The sequence below is a fragment of the Sinocyclocheilus anshuiensis genome, unplaced genomic scaffold (genome assembly GCF_001515605.1).
Source record: "Sinocyclocheilus anshuiensis isolate Anshui unplaced genomic scaffold, SAMN03320099.WGS_v1.1 scaffold1491, whole genome shotgun sequence".
In the NCBI taxonomy this organism is placed as follows: Eukaryota; Metazoa; Chordata; class Actinopteri; order Cypriniformes; family Cyprinidae; genus Sinocyclocheilus; species Sinocyclocheilus anshuiensis.
This window is the reverse complement of record NW_015555706.1, coordinates 230,279-244,653: the sequence shown is the minus strand read 5'-3', so window position 1 is coordinate 244,653 and position 14,375 is coordinate 230,279. Positions and strand designations below refer to the sequence as shown.

Here is a 14,375-nt window from a genome sequence, read left to right as displayed (position 1 = left end):
GTGAGTGTGAGTGTGTGTGTGAGTGCGAGTGCGTGTGCGAGTGCGTGTGTGAGTGTGTGTGTGAGAAAGTGTGAGTGTGTGAGTGTGAGTGTGTGTGTGTGTGTGTGTGTGTGTGTGTGTGTGTGTGTGTGTTCTCTCCAGCAGCTCATCTCATCCTATAATATGTTCATAAATATCCACAGACATCAGTGTCTCTCTCTGGTTCCTCTGAGCTCGTCTCACGAGTGTAAACGTATAAAACACAGACTTACATTAGACTTTAAAAGAGATATTTTCTCTCTAATGTGCATGAAAGAGAAAACCATCACCCATAAATCACTGTGTCATTATTTACTCACTCTCACATCATTCCAAACCGGTATGACTTTCTTCCCTCTGCGAACATACAATGAAAGTCAATGCAGTCTGGAGTGATTTACAGACTAAAATAAATAAATAAATAATGCAACAGTGTCATGGGATGTTGCAATAAATAAAAGTACAACTTATACAATAAATAAGGCATGCAATACATTTATTTATTTTTACATGTAACATTAAAAAGAATGTGAAATACCACCAAAAACACACTTTAAAATGAAAAACCTCATGAAATACGAAATGACACACACCTTGAAATAAACTGAAGGAGACTATATAAAACAAATCAATATATCAACTGAAAATATAATGAAATGTTGGAATCAATAAACGTAGACCTAATGAAAAGTGGGTACAGATAAGTAAATTGGATGTGAAATGTATTTATTTATGTAACATTATAAATGAACTGAAATACGGCATGATATACGCCTTGAAATGAAAACCGTCACTGCCTCGAGGGATATGAAGATATGAAAGCATCTGCAGGTCAAACAGTTAAAAGGAAGAAATCGCAATGGAAAAGATAGAAAACCTTACAAAAATAAATGCATTTCATGCCTAATATATTTAATCTTACATTTCATTGTGCTCTTTCATTACATATTCAATTATTTTGTGATATATCGATTTGTTTTTGTATTTCAAGAGGTTTTTCATTTTAAGGAGTATTTCACGTATTTATTCATTAATTCTTACATTGTACTTTGTAATTGGAACATTTCATTATGTATTCAATTATTTCATGATATATTGATTTGTTTTATAGTGTTTTAATAGCATTACTATTATATTGTTTTAAGAGTATTTCAAGTTGTATTTCACATCCATTTTATGTTACATGCATAAAAATGTATTTTATGTCTTATGTATGCTTGCATTTCACTGTACTTTTTGTTGCAACATTTTATTAATTTATTGCAACATTCCATTATGGAAAATGTATTTACTCTTATTATCAACTGTGCTCTACAGAAGAAAATAAGTCAGACAGGTTTGGGAAAAAATTAAATTTTTTTGGTTGAAATCCCTTCTATTATTTTCTATTACCTTCTATTACCATAGCTAACTCAGTCATCATGTTTATTGGATCAAGGATGAGCGAGTGCCTGAATCTGTGCTCACTACGAGGACGAGGAAGGCTTCACATCACTGTGTGATGGCAGCGTTTCAAGCGCGCGACACTGGCAGGTAACAGTGTGTCTTGTAGAAGATTATTCTGTATGATGGAGCGGCGCCAGCGTCTCTGTGCCAGTCGGCTTTCATTACACCCAACACTCCTGTTGCCATAGCAATTCACTATATGGCACCTCGCCGCCATCTTTGATGAATCTCTGTCAAAACAGCTCAAAATCGCTCACCGTTACACGACTCACAAAATGTGCAAACTACACACACACACACACACACACACACACACACACACATACTCATTGTCTACACTACAGCTTCTAGCTGAGAGTTTGACCCTCGTATGCATTTCTGAGCACAGCAGAGATGCACAGAGCTCTCCAGAAAGTGCAGAAACATTCGTGACAAAATGTTTTCTCAAAATGTCACAGCCGCTTTGAGTGACAGAGATTAATGAGTCAAACAATGACTGTTAAAAATTCACCCATCTGCTTTCACTAGCAATAACTGCAGAGAATCAGCATATGCATTAAATGTTTGTGACGCCAGTGCTGCATTTATTTGATTAAAATTTGAAAAAAAAAAATTGATTATTAGATTTTTTACAATTCAAAATAACTGTTTTCTATGTGAATATCTGTTAAAGTGTAATTTATTCCTGTGATGCGCAGCTGTATTTTCAGCATCATTACTCCAGTCTTCAGTGTCACATGATCTTCAGAAATCATTCTAATATGCTGATTTGCTGCTCAAGAAACATTCCTGATTATTATCAATGTTGAAATGAAAATAGTTGAGCTGCCTTTATATTTGTGTGGAAAGAGAAGCTCCTGCGGTTCCAGTTTGATTGTTTATAATTTGAAAATGAAGAAATAAAGACAAATATTAGTCATTTTATATTTGCAATGTTAAATAAAATTATTATTATTATTATTTTATTAAAACCTCATTTTTTATTATAAAGTGAAATATTACAATAGTCACATTTTAATTTTATTTTTATTTCATATTTTAATTTATTTATTTACAATTTTTTTTTGTTTTTTTAATAACATTTTAAATCTCAAATCACAATTTTTATGAGAAAAATATATAAATAAATCACAATTTTTCCCCAAATCGAGCCTTACATGCAGTATGTGTCAAATGTATAAAGGTAAATGTTATGCTTTTAAAACAGTGTGATAGTTTCATATTTTAAACATATATTCTCTACGTTCCCCACACTTGCTAAACATTCAGTATTATGGGATTTACTGCAAACTAAGGTAGAAAAAGTCTAAATTAGTGTCTGTGATAAACGACTGCAGACAACAGATGCGGCACATAGAAACTAAGATGAAAATTAGCCAGAATATTACTTTAAACACATGCATGCATTTATGCACTTCATAGGAGCCCTGCGCCTTTTAGTATATAACACAGATATGGATGTACTGTCATGCACACTGTTATTGATGAAGCTGCAGGAGCGGTCAAGGACGGACGGTTCTCAATACTTAATTGTCTAATTAATTGTTACTGATTGGTCCACCTGGGCCAATAATAAACTGATAGTGGCAGTAAGTTAGCAAATGAATACTAGTGCACTGCATCTGCCAAAAACTCCACCCTGCATCACATTCACTGAATGAAATCCAATGCCTTTCTTAATTCTGTGCTGCTGATTCCAAAAACAGTGTCTGTTTTGCTGGAGGACGTCACACTTTCTCACTAAATATGATGCATTTCATTGCATTTTAGCTTTTACAACAATTTGTGTAAAAACAATTGAATTCTCCCTTAATCAGCAGAAAAACACCACAAACACACGATTCCTGTCTGAATCTGAGCCAGATCACAACTATTTGATCAATTCTGAGTTTCATAGACTTTATATCTCAAAATTCAGAATTGTGAGAAAAAAGTCAGAATTGCGAGATATACAGACATTCTCGCAATTCAGAATTTTTCCTCTGAGTTTATATATTTCAATTTTGATTTTTTTCTCACAATTCAGTGTTTAATTCTCACATTTCAAATGACTCTTTTTCTCACAATTCTTAATTTATATCTTGCAATTCTGTTTTTTGTTTCCACAGCAAAATAAAAAATGTAATTGTGATTTTTTTTCCCGTCACAATTCTGACTGTTCTTCTTGCAATTCTGAGTTTTGAGATATAAACTCACAATTCTATAAAATTCAGAATTGCAAGAAAAAGGGAAAAAACTTATGATAAAAAGTCACAACTAGCTTTTTCATTTTTTTTTGTCCCATGATGGAAACAAGCTTCCTTAGTTAAGTGTTACATTTTGAATACTTCGTTTTGTCATTAAAACTTTTGACATTTGACTTCTTGTGTTATTTTGCTTCTGTGTATTAAAGATGATACACACACATATATACCCCCCCCACACACACACACACATATACATATATATACATATATATATATAAAAAATCTTCATTCTTATTTTGCAAAAAAATAAATAAAAAAACAGTATGTGATGAAAAGATTTATTGATCTTTTCCAACTCTTCACGATCAAATGAGTTAATATTATCAGTTCAGTTTTCTAGCTGACTAACGAGTTTATGATTATTTTTTTTTTCCCTGAAAACATTGTTTCTCGACTAATCGATTCTTGGTATTTAAGAATCGATATCGTTTCATAAAAATGAGAATCTATTAAAATCGAAAAGTTAATATTTTTTACCCAGCCCTAGAATTTTTGCTTCAAGATGCAGGGCTGGAATCTTTGAAAAATTGTTTGTGAAACTACATGATGCAACAAATTTGTCACATGACCTCATCACATTTAATGTTTAGAGAAAGTGTGCGTACTGTACTCCATGAAAACACTATTGCAGGAATTATACAAATAGTATGTCATTCCAAACACAGCCACAATCAATTAAAACAATTAATAGTCATTTGTTTGGTCTAAATATAGTTTGCAACATCCCAGAAGCTCAACAAAACAATCCCAGCATCCAAAAAATAACATGAAGTCTCGAGATACCAGACATATTCTGTACAGTTTCATGAAAAGATGGAAAGTCGTTTTGATATGAGACCAAAATACCAGTCATTCTAATACTGGCCGAGCTATTTTAGGGCAGTAATCAAACTTTAATCAATTTAATAAATCTTGCAGACATAAACCCTGGATTCAAGCCATAACATGAACACGGGTCTGTAATTTCCTCTGCATCGATCGAGTTCCACACAGCAGCTGCGCTTTTGATCTGTAAATCATTAATTAAAATGCAATATTGATAAGAGTCATATAACAGAGTGAGATTGTGTTCAGATTTACGGCCGCGCAGAGAGAGAGGGTCATTTATTACGCCTTACATCTGTTTCAGAATCTAAAAAACCTTAATATTTAATAAATGAGGCAGAATCTCTAAGAATATGCAAAGAAACTTCATCTCTCAAATGCATCTTTAAAAAGATGTAATAATTGTGCAGGGAATGATTTAATGGCAGCATTGGATTCTGTGCATCAAATGGGATGAAAAGTGATTTTGATCTGAACCAGATGCTCTGGGTTCAGGATGAGGTTTAGAGCGGAAGAGATTCAAGAGCATCAGGACCACACACACCTTCACACTGTCAACAGCACTCTGCAGGAGACAGAGCTGAAGAACTGGCTGCAGTTTAATGCATGGTTTGGAATTTGAACTGGACACAACACATTTAAATGTGAACAGGAATTACAGAACGAACTTACGGAATTACAATTCAGAGAAATCCAACACATGCAATGCATTCTGGGACATGAAGTCTATCCATCCAACCATCATTGAGTCTATACATCCATCATTCTATGTATGCATTTATCCATACATCGTTCTATCCATCATCTATCTTTCCATTCATTCTATCCATCCATCGTTCTATCCATTTATCATTCTATCCATCATCCATCTTTCCATCCATTCTATGTATGCATTTATCCATCTATCATTCTATCACCTATCCATCCATCCATCATTCTATCCATTTATCCATCTGTCATTCTATCTGTTTATCCATCCATCCATCTTTCTATCTATCCATCCATCGCTCTATTTATCCATTTATCGTTCTATCATCCATCTTTCCATCCATCCATCCATCTATCTATCTATCTATTCAGCCATTGTTCTATCCATTTATCAGCTATTGTTCTATCCATCCATCGATCTATCATCTATCCATCCATCATTTTATCTATCCATTTATCCATCCTTCGTTCTATCCATCCATTCATCATTCAATCTATCCATTTATCCAACTATTGTTTTATCCATAATCCATCTTTCCATCCATCCATTTATCTGCCATCTATAGTTCTATCATCCAAGTATCTATTGTTCTATCTATCCATTTATCCATCTATCTTTCTATCATCCAGCTATCCAACCATCTGTCTATTTATCCATATATCCATCTATCTATCCTTCCATCCATCCATCTATCAATCAATCTATCTGTATGTCTATCCATCTATCTATCCTTCCATCCATCCATCTATCAATCAATCTATCTGTATGTCTATCCATCTATCTATCTAAAAAACTTTGCTTATCTAGTTAAATATTAGTGATACGAATTTCTACTTCCTTACATTGCAATTCAGATTCCTGTTTTCTGCCTCGAACCAAATTCACTTTAAACTAAGAATTTGAAGTGGAATTTAAAAAGCTTTCTCAATTCAGTTCTGAATTCCAAACAAGCTCATGTACAGTAACTCATGAAAACAGACACAAAGTGACTCCAGATGACTTTGATAGACAGACTGAAGTTAGCAGATCCAAACCAGATCTCACGGTCAAACCTTTGCCGCAGCCATCATAATTAGCTCAGAGCAACACAAGCACTCTTGTGAGAATTTCCTCAGCACTTAAACGAATCACTAATGTAATTATCTCATAAACAAGTACAGCCGAGAGATCAACGATGATAACAGTTTTCACCCACAAGGTCAGTTTATATTTGTCTTCGGGTTAAGCGGGAAACCTGTTGAATTTCCCATGTTAAACAAACATGCGTATCTAGTTAATAACGTTAATAAGCTTTAGGCTACACTGATATGACTGCAATTCAATTCAGCCTTCAGTAAAACATCTGTCTTTCTCTTTGTTCATCATTCACGTCTGCTGTGTTGAGCAAAAGAGGAAAAAACTGTCCTTTAAAGCAAGGAGATCTCTTCTGCTCTTCAAAGCTGCATCTCTTTGATAAAAAATACAGTAAACACTAGGGATGTAATGATTAATGGCGAGCCGGTTGAAAATCGATTCAAATATGTGACGATTCAAATCGGTTGAGATGCGATTCAATTAGGGGTAGGCGTTTATATGAATGCATGTCTGAGGGGAACTTCCCCGAATCGAATCAAATCGTGAGTTGAGTGAATCGTTACATCCCTAGTAAACACAGTAATATTGTGAAATATGATTACAATTTAAAATAGCTGTTTTCTATGTGAATATGCAGAATCACTCCCTTTGTGTGCCATTGAGACGGTGTTTAGCTACACCTGATTGAGTTTACGAGTCATTTTTAGGAGGGGGTGATCCTTTTTCCATCTCAGTGACTCTGGTTTTTTATTTTTTTATTTTTCTGACATGTTGGTGTTATATCTTTCACTTGGATGTTATAAGTTGCACTGAGTAAATACAGCTGGATAAAACAAAAACTGTGTCCGTCTTTATTTCAGGCTGCAAAGCAACACAATGTGATTATTTTAAAGGGAGCTGATTCTTTTCTAAACCCACTGTATGTTAAAGTGTAATGTATTTCTGTGATGCGCAGCTGTATTTTCAGCATCATTCCTCCAGTCTTCAGTGTCACATGATCTTCAGAAATCATTCTAATATACTGATTTGCTGCTCAAGAAACATTTCTGATTATTATCAATGTTGGAAACCGTTGTGCTTTTTGTGGAAACCGTAGTGCATTTTATTTTTCAGGATTCACAGATGAATAGAAAGTAAAAAATTTCAACAAGTAAAAAATTACGGAGTGCACTTTTAAACCTGCTAATCCTCCACTCGTGGTCTATTAGCCTGAGTTTTTTCAAAATGACTTATGATTCACGAAGCCGGTCTCTCTTCGTCTCATCAGTCAGTTATCAGACAGTCTCTGTCTTATAATAGAAATCTCATAATTCTACAAGTCTGTTCTATTATTCTGGCATGAATTCTAATGGGAGGAGGATGTCAGAGGTGCCGTTTAACACTGCAGCTACAGAATCACACTGTTTTACATGCAGTTTCAAAACATGTAAATAAAACTCACAGTAATTCCTGTATTATCATATTCATCTTTTCTTTACTACTAGAATAAAAAAGACAGATCGCATATTTAAAAAATGCTATTTCTTTAAAATCTTAATTGTTTCTCCTAGATCAGGGTTTTCTAAACTGGGGTCCATGAGTCATTAAAAATAATAATAATAATAAAAAATTAATAAAGAAATAAAAAAACATTATAAAAATGGAAAATTAAAATAAATAATTTTAAAATAAATTAACCTTTTTAACTAAAACATTTACAATATTTAAATATTTTATAAATATTATTTAAAAAATAAAATAAAATATCTGATTTGTTTACATGCATGTCATCTGACAACAACTGACATTAGAGAAATATTATTATGTGAATATGTTGTTAAATTGAGTTAATAAAATAAATTAAAAATGGAAAATTAAAATAAATAATTTTAAAATAAATTTACCTTTTTAACTAAAACAATTAACAATATTTAAATATTTTATAAATATTATTTAAAAAATAAAATATTTGATTTGTTTACATGCATGTCATCTGACAACAACTGACATTAGAGAAATATTATCATGTGAACGTGCTGCTAAATTATTGAAACATCAGGGGGACATTTTAGCTCAAAGGGGTTTGGTTGACAAAAAATTTGGGAATCCCTGTTCTAGAGCAAAACAAGACCTCATGTGTTCTCACAAGATCTCAACAACTGTGCTCAGATTTGCCAAGCTTCTGAAGTTTGCAATCAAAAGCCATCAATCTCAAACATTTCTCTCAATCAAATCATCTGAGCAGCTCTCCATATTAATTTTTATAGCACTATACTCTAATTTTATGAACTATTGGCTCATTTGGGTCTGTTTTATTTCTCTTGAGGAATTTTAGGAGAATCTTAACTAAGAACTCAATTAAGTTCTCTGAGCTTTAAACGAGCAGCCTCTGAGCAATTAACTGCTCCTCTGAGACCATTTAAAGAAACTAGCCGAATAAAAACACTATTGTTTGCTCTGATTATGTCAACATACTACTAACGAAAGAGAGAAAAAACCAAAAACATATGAAATGACAAATATTTCCTGGTGCTACTTTGTTTCTTTGTCAAACGAGTTCCGTTTCTCATCATGCTACAAAATCAAACTGTATAAACAGATGGCAGCGCCGCTTTGGGTTCATTAGAGGAATCGTTAGAGAAGCTTTCATTAGCGCTGATGCCAAACGGGCGAACCGTTGGATACAGGAACCCTGCCTTTCCATTTTAGGACGCCCAGACGGCAAATACATCAGAAATGGACAAGATGCACAACATGTAAAAGGTGTGATAAATGTGTTTTATCACTTATTTGAGGAATCATTGATGGTGTTGTTTAGGGTTAGTGGTTTCTTTGTTCAAGTGTGAGCAACTGTAGATAACACCACTAACATGCTAATTTAAATTCAACATGCTCCTATAACGTATGCAAATGAGCGCTTAATCAAACGCAAGCATCCTACAGAAAATCCTCTGAAGACTAATCAGCACAAACAATGCATTTATTTTAATTCACTGGTTTTAATCATAAGCGTCAACCCAGTGGACCGGCTCATCATTGTTTGCATGATTTTAATGCACAGAATATAAATGTATATATTTCTGTGAAGCATCATTGATTGCAATTTTTTGCATAAAGTGCACACATATTGAAAGCTATGGTCCTATTGCATGCATAATTCACGGAGAACTCAAATCGAGATAAGCTAGAATAAAGACTTGCTTTTCTGACTCTAGAAAAATAGACTCTAGTAACCTCATATGCATTAGGGCTGCACGATAACGGTTAAATCAGAATCAGAATCGGTTCATTACAATTATCTTTAAATGGTTATTCACAATTATTTTGCTCAAAAATATAATCACGATTATTAATTACAATTTTTGTCATTTCATTTTTTTTTTATGTTTCATCAGAATTATTGCAGTCACACAAACTCAAATTAAGAGAATGTCAACTTGCATGATTTGTTTGCAGATTTAAGGGGCATTTACATGACTTTAATAAAAATTTTCTATGCGTTTTGGCCGTTGATTTACATGACAACAGCATTTTTTGGTGACATGAAAATGCAAACTTTTGAAAAGGGGGTTTCAAAGTGCAAGTTTTGTCTCTGTGTAAACTACAAAAACTCGAATTAGTGAAAACGTGCATGCATCTGACGTGTTCACATAGTGTTTCTTTACGATGTGACATCGCCAACTACTGGCCTGGAACGCATGATACAGCGCTTTTAGTCGTTTTGGCAGATCCATGTGAATGGGGATCCTTTGACAACATTGCCGCCTGTATGTGGAAAACTTATCCGTTTTTAATACATAGTTGTCGTGTAAATGTGAGAGATCGCAGTTTTATGGGGCATTTACACAACACCATTTTCAAGTAAAAATGGGAAACTTTTATGTGTTTTGGCCGCTAATTTACACGACAACAGCATTTTGGGGGCCTGAAAATACAAACTTTTCAAAACGGGTTTCAAAGTGCAAGCTTTTGAAGCGATAGCGTTATCGCCTCCATGTAAACTACGAAAATGTGAATTTGTGACAACAGTGACATTATGCATAATGGCATGTCATGCATAATAAAGCGCTTTTAGTTGTTTTCGCGGATACGTGTGAACAGGGATCGTTTTGACAACATTGTCGTCTGTAGGTGAAAGTAATTTTCCGTTTTTAGTACAGTATAGTCTTGTAAATGTACCCTAAGAGAGATCGCAGTTTTATAGGGCATGACACTGTTTTCAAATAAAATGTAAACATTTTTTTGCATTTTAGCCATTTATTTACACAACAAAGTCCTGAAAATGCAAACTTTTCAAAACAGGTTTTGAATGTTTTGAAAGGACACCATTGTCATCTCTGTGTAAACTAAAAAAACACTCATTTTTGAAAGTGTCATGCACATGTGTATTATGTGTGTATTTTTATATTTAACCATAATACAGCATTTTTAGTCCTTTTTGTGGTGAGCAGTGATCGTTTTGACAACATTGTCATCTGTATGCAAAACTTTTCAAAAAACTGTTTTTAGTATATCGTCATGTAAACGTGCCCTAAACGGTGCAAAAGACAATGTGACAGAAAACCGAATGCATTGCACTTTTGTTTGAGCAGAATATGCTAAACTCCAACTTGCATGCTTGCCAGTGTTTTCAGATCTTCAGCGCCGTTTCCGTAATGCAGAGAGAGCGTGTGCACATGGTGGGAAAATACAGTAAAGCACTGGGCAGAAAATGTGTCAATTTATGAAAGAAACTCGAATGAAACTTTTGAAATCTGGCAACTGCAACCATGAAAGCTTGGAGGCTTCATACCAATGCAAGATGCCAAATTAAAACCAAAATCAAAATTTTTCAGGACAAGCAACCAGCAGGCGATTATGTTTAATAAATCGAGAGAAGCAGAAATAGTGACCATGATTGTAATACGATTCATAATATGCGCCTCCTCAAGAGTATCAGAAGAAATCTCAACAATGTCTCAAACGGTGCTCAACATCTCAAAGTCTGCAATCAGAAGTCAGAGATCTCAATATGAACTCAAAGCAGCTACTAGAGCTGCACAATTAATCACATTTCTAATCGCGATTACAATTATGGATGCCACAATTACGTAATCGTTCAAAGTGGCAATTAATCGTTCAAAGTCCACTTATGTTATTCTGCATGCTTAAGATGTGTTTTTTTCTTTCTACATGTTATCTTAAGGGTTTTTCCGTTGTTTTAGTTTTAGTGTAACATTATAATACCATTCATATTTTTACTTTTTTTATAATTTAAAGAAGAATCCAATGCGATGTATAGTTGACATTTGAGGCTTAATACAATAGAAACGCACTAAAGGTTTTTCAGTTAGAGTGTTTTCAGCTTGTTTATTTTCATATAAAAATACGGCATGCAGTTGCATCAAACAATGGTATAAACATCATTCAATGTAAATTGGGATAAGCGTAATTAATAATCGCAATTACAATTTCAAGGGAATAATCGACCATTATGATTTTTGTCATAATCGTGCAGCCCTAGCAGCTACTACTGAATAACAACTACTGACTCATGTTCCTGTTTTTATGTCTCCTGAGGAGTTTTAGGGAAAACATTTGAGACAAAGTTGATATCTAATTGAAACTTTAGAAAAATAAATCTCAGAGCAATAAAACGTTCGTCTAGGGTGTTTTATATCACTCATGATTACTTTCATTTGGGGGGGTTTTCTCTGAGGAGGCGGTCAAGCAGCGGCTCAAAAAATTAATCAACGGCACAAAAAGAAATATTCTGAAATATGAGACTAAATAGTGTTTAAAGCACTAATTTTTCTGAAGTTTCAGGGGGAGCTAATAGACAGCTTAAATCATGAAGGAAGGGAGAAATACAGGTGAAAGATCAGGTGAGACGAGGCAGTGCCTCCATTGTGCTATGACTGGCTGATTATCTTTCTATCACGTCAAGTTAATTTGATTTATATAGTGCTTTACAGCAAAATTCAGTTCAAGCATATCAAAACTTAAACATATCAAAAAGTTGCATGGGTAAAACTGGAGGAAATGGACGTTTAATTGGCCTTAAACCTGGAAACTGTGTATGAATATTTGAATAAATTATGAATATACATATACTGAACTAAAAAACCAAAAAGCGGAGAGAGGGTAATTTCAGACGTCCAACACACACTACTGATGCATAGATATAAATATAAAGAGATAAATATTTAAAAGACATTGAACTGATTAATACACCTTAAGCTGAACACACACTACAAGACTCGTTTTCATGTTTCCAGCACTTTTTTAAATCTTATTTTTATCTATCTTTATTTTATCTTTTTAGTGTATTTGACCTTTTATTGTTTACAAATCAGGACAAAAATGACAGAAAGCCACGTTGATATCAATGCATTGCCATGCAGTGTGTGTGAAAATTAATTTTGAGACTATACAATCTGGTCTTAAAATGTGCAAAAGGCGATGATGACCTTCTGTCTTTTAGTGTGTCTTTTATTCAGATTTCTAGAAATATTCATTTTTCTTAATCTGGTTATGCCAACTGAGTCAACCTGATACAACTGGTGTTTATCTTTTATCGTTCTTTGCAAATCAGAGCAAAAATGATGCAAAGCCCTTCCTCTGCATTATTTGTTGCTGTCAATGCATTGCCATTTACACAATTTACACGAGTTGATACAATCTGGTTATGTGCGCCAGGTAACGACCTTCTGTCTTTTGTAGCATGCATTTGCTTTTATTCATATTTCTAGAAATCAGAATTTTTCTTAATCAGGATATTCCAACTGAGTCAACCTGTTTATATGATACAAATGCTACTTATATTTTATTGTTTGAAAATCAGTGCAAAAATGATGCAAAGCCCTTCCTCCGCATTATTTGTTGCTGTCATTGCACTGCCATTTACACAGGTTTGTGTGAAAATTAATTTTGAGTCAATGCAATCCAGTTATGAAATGTGCACAGGGCAATGACCTTCTGTCTTGTAGCATGCACTTGCTTTTATATCTAGAAATGTGAATTTTTTCAGGCTAAGCCAATTGAGTCAACATGTTTATGTGATACAAACCATACAGAAAACTGATTTCAAACACATTTACTAGCACACTCTTCTTAAACAAGCCTGCAATTCTATTCAAAACTACAATAATGATGTTGGAACTGCAGACAGGACTGAAAGAGAGACAGATATTGATACAGCAAGACTATAAACACAGGAACACGAGTCCCTGGAGCTCAACCCTTCAAAATGCCTCGCCGATACAGTGTCTCAAAATAAGAAGCCATAATGCACGACTGAACAACATTTCACACAGTCAGTCACTTCATCCAAACTAAACTTTCAATGCTCCTCAACATCCAGGGTGAAAAGCGACGCGCTCCCGCAAAACTAACGTTGCATAAGCGCAGTGTTTGCAACCCACGCGCTCCACAGGTTGCGCGCGGCTCCAGGGTTCACCTGTTCTCGCGTGTGTGTGTGTGTGTGTGTGTGTGTGTGTGTGTGTTTGTGTGTGTCTGTGTGTGCTTGTGAAGTTCACTCACCCAGGTCTGGAGTGTGACAGCTGCGTCCTCATCTGTCTGTCCGTGAGCGTGCGCGTCTCTCCTCGTCTCCTGCTCGCCGTCACCTCTTCGCGTCTGTCCATAAGTCACAGGAGCGCGTCCATACGCGTCCTCAAGCCCGAGAGAGCGTGCGTGCGTGCGTGCGTGTGTCTGTATGTGTTTACCTCTCTGGCATCAGAAACGCCGACACACACTCTCTCCTCCTCCTCGTGCGCACGGTCAGAGATGCTGTTCCAGAGAGCTGTTTCTCTCGTTCGCTAGCGTGCGTGTGTGTGTGTGTGATAGAGAGACAGAACACACACTGGCGCTGTCTCGAGTCTCTCTGTGCTGTCCCAGTCTCTGTCTCCGTCTATCTGCTGCTCACGCTGCTGTTTGGTTTTTCAGCTCACCCCGCTGACGCGCTCGGGGAGCGACGCGCAAGTGCCGCACTGGAGCAAAAACGCAGCGTGGACAATTACATTCAATTCAATTCGCGTTTATCTGTGATGCGCTTTTCACGGTGTATATCGTTTCAAAGCAGCTTTAATGTGTTGCTAGGC

General features: G+C 35.1%; 1 protein-coding gene across 1 annotated transcript in view; it reads right to left on the bottom strand.

Annotated features, from left to right (window-relative positions):
* lingo3b (leucine rich repeat and Ig domain containing 3b) overlaps positions 1-14,172 on the bottom strand; it is a 54,012-nt gene extending 39,840 nt beyond the window's left edge. The window contains exon 1 of the mRNA XM_016464797.1: positions 13,819-14,172. The gene's annotated coding sequence lies outside the window, so the exon portion shown is untranslated. The remainder of the gene's footprint in view (positions 1-13,818) is intronic.
* Positions 14,173-14,375: the final 203 nt, after the last annotated feature.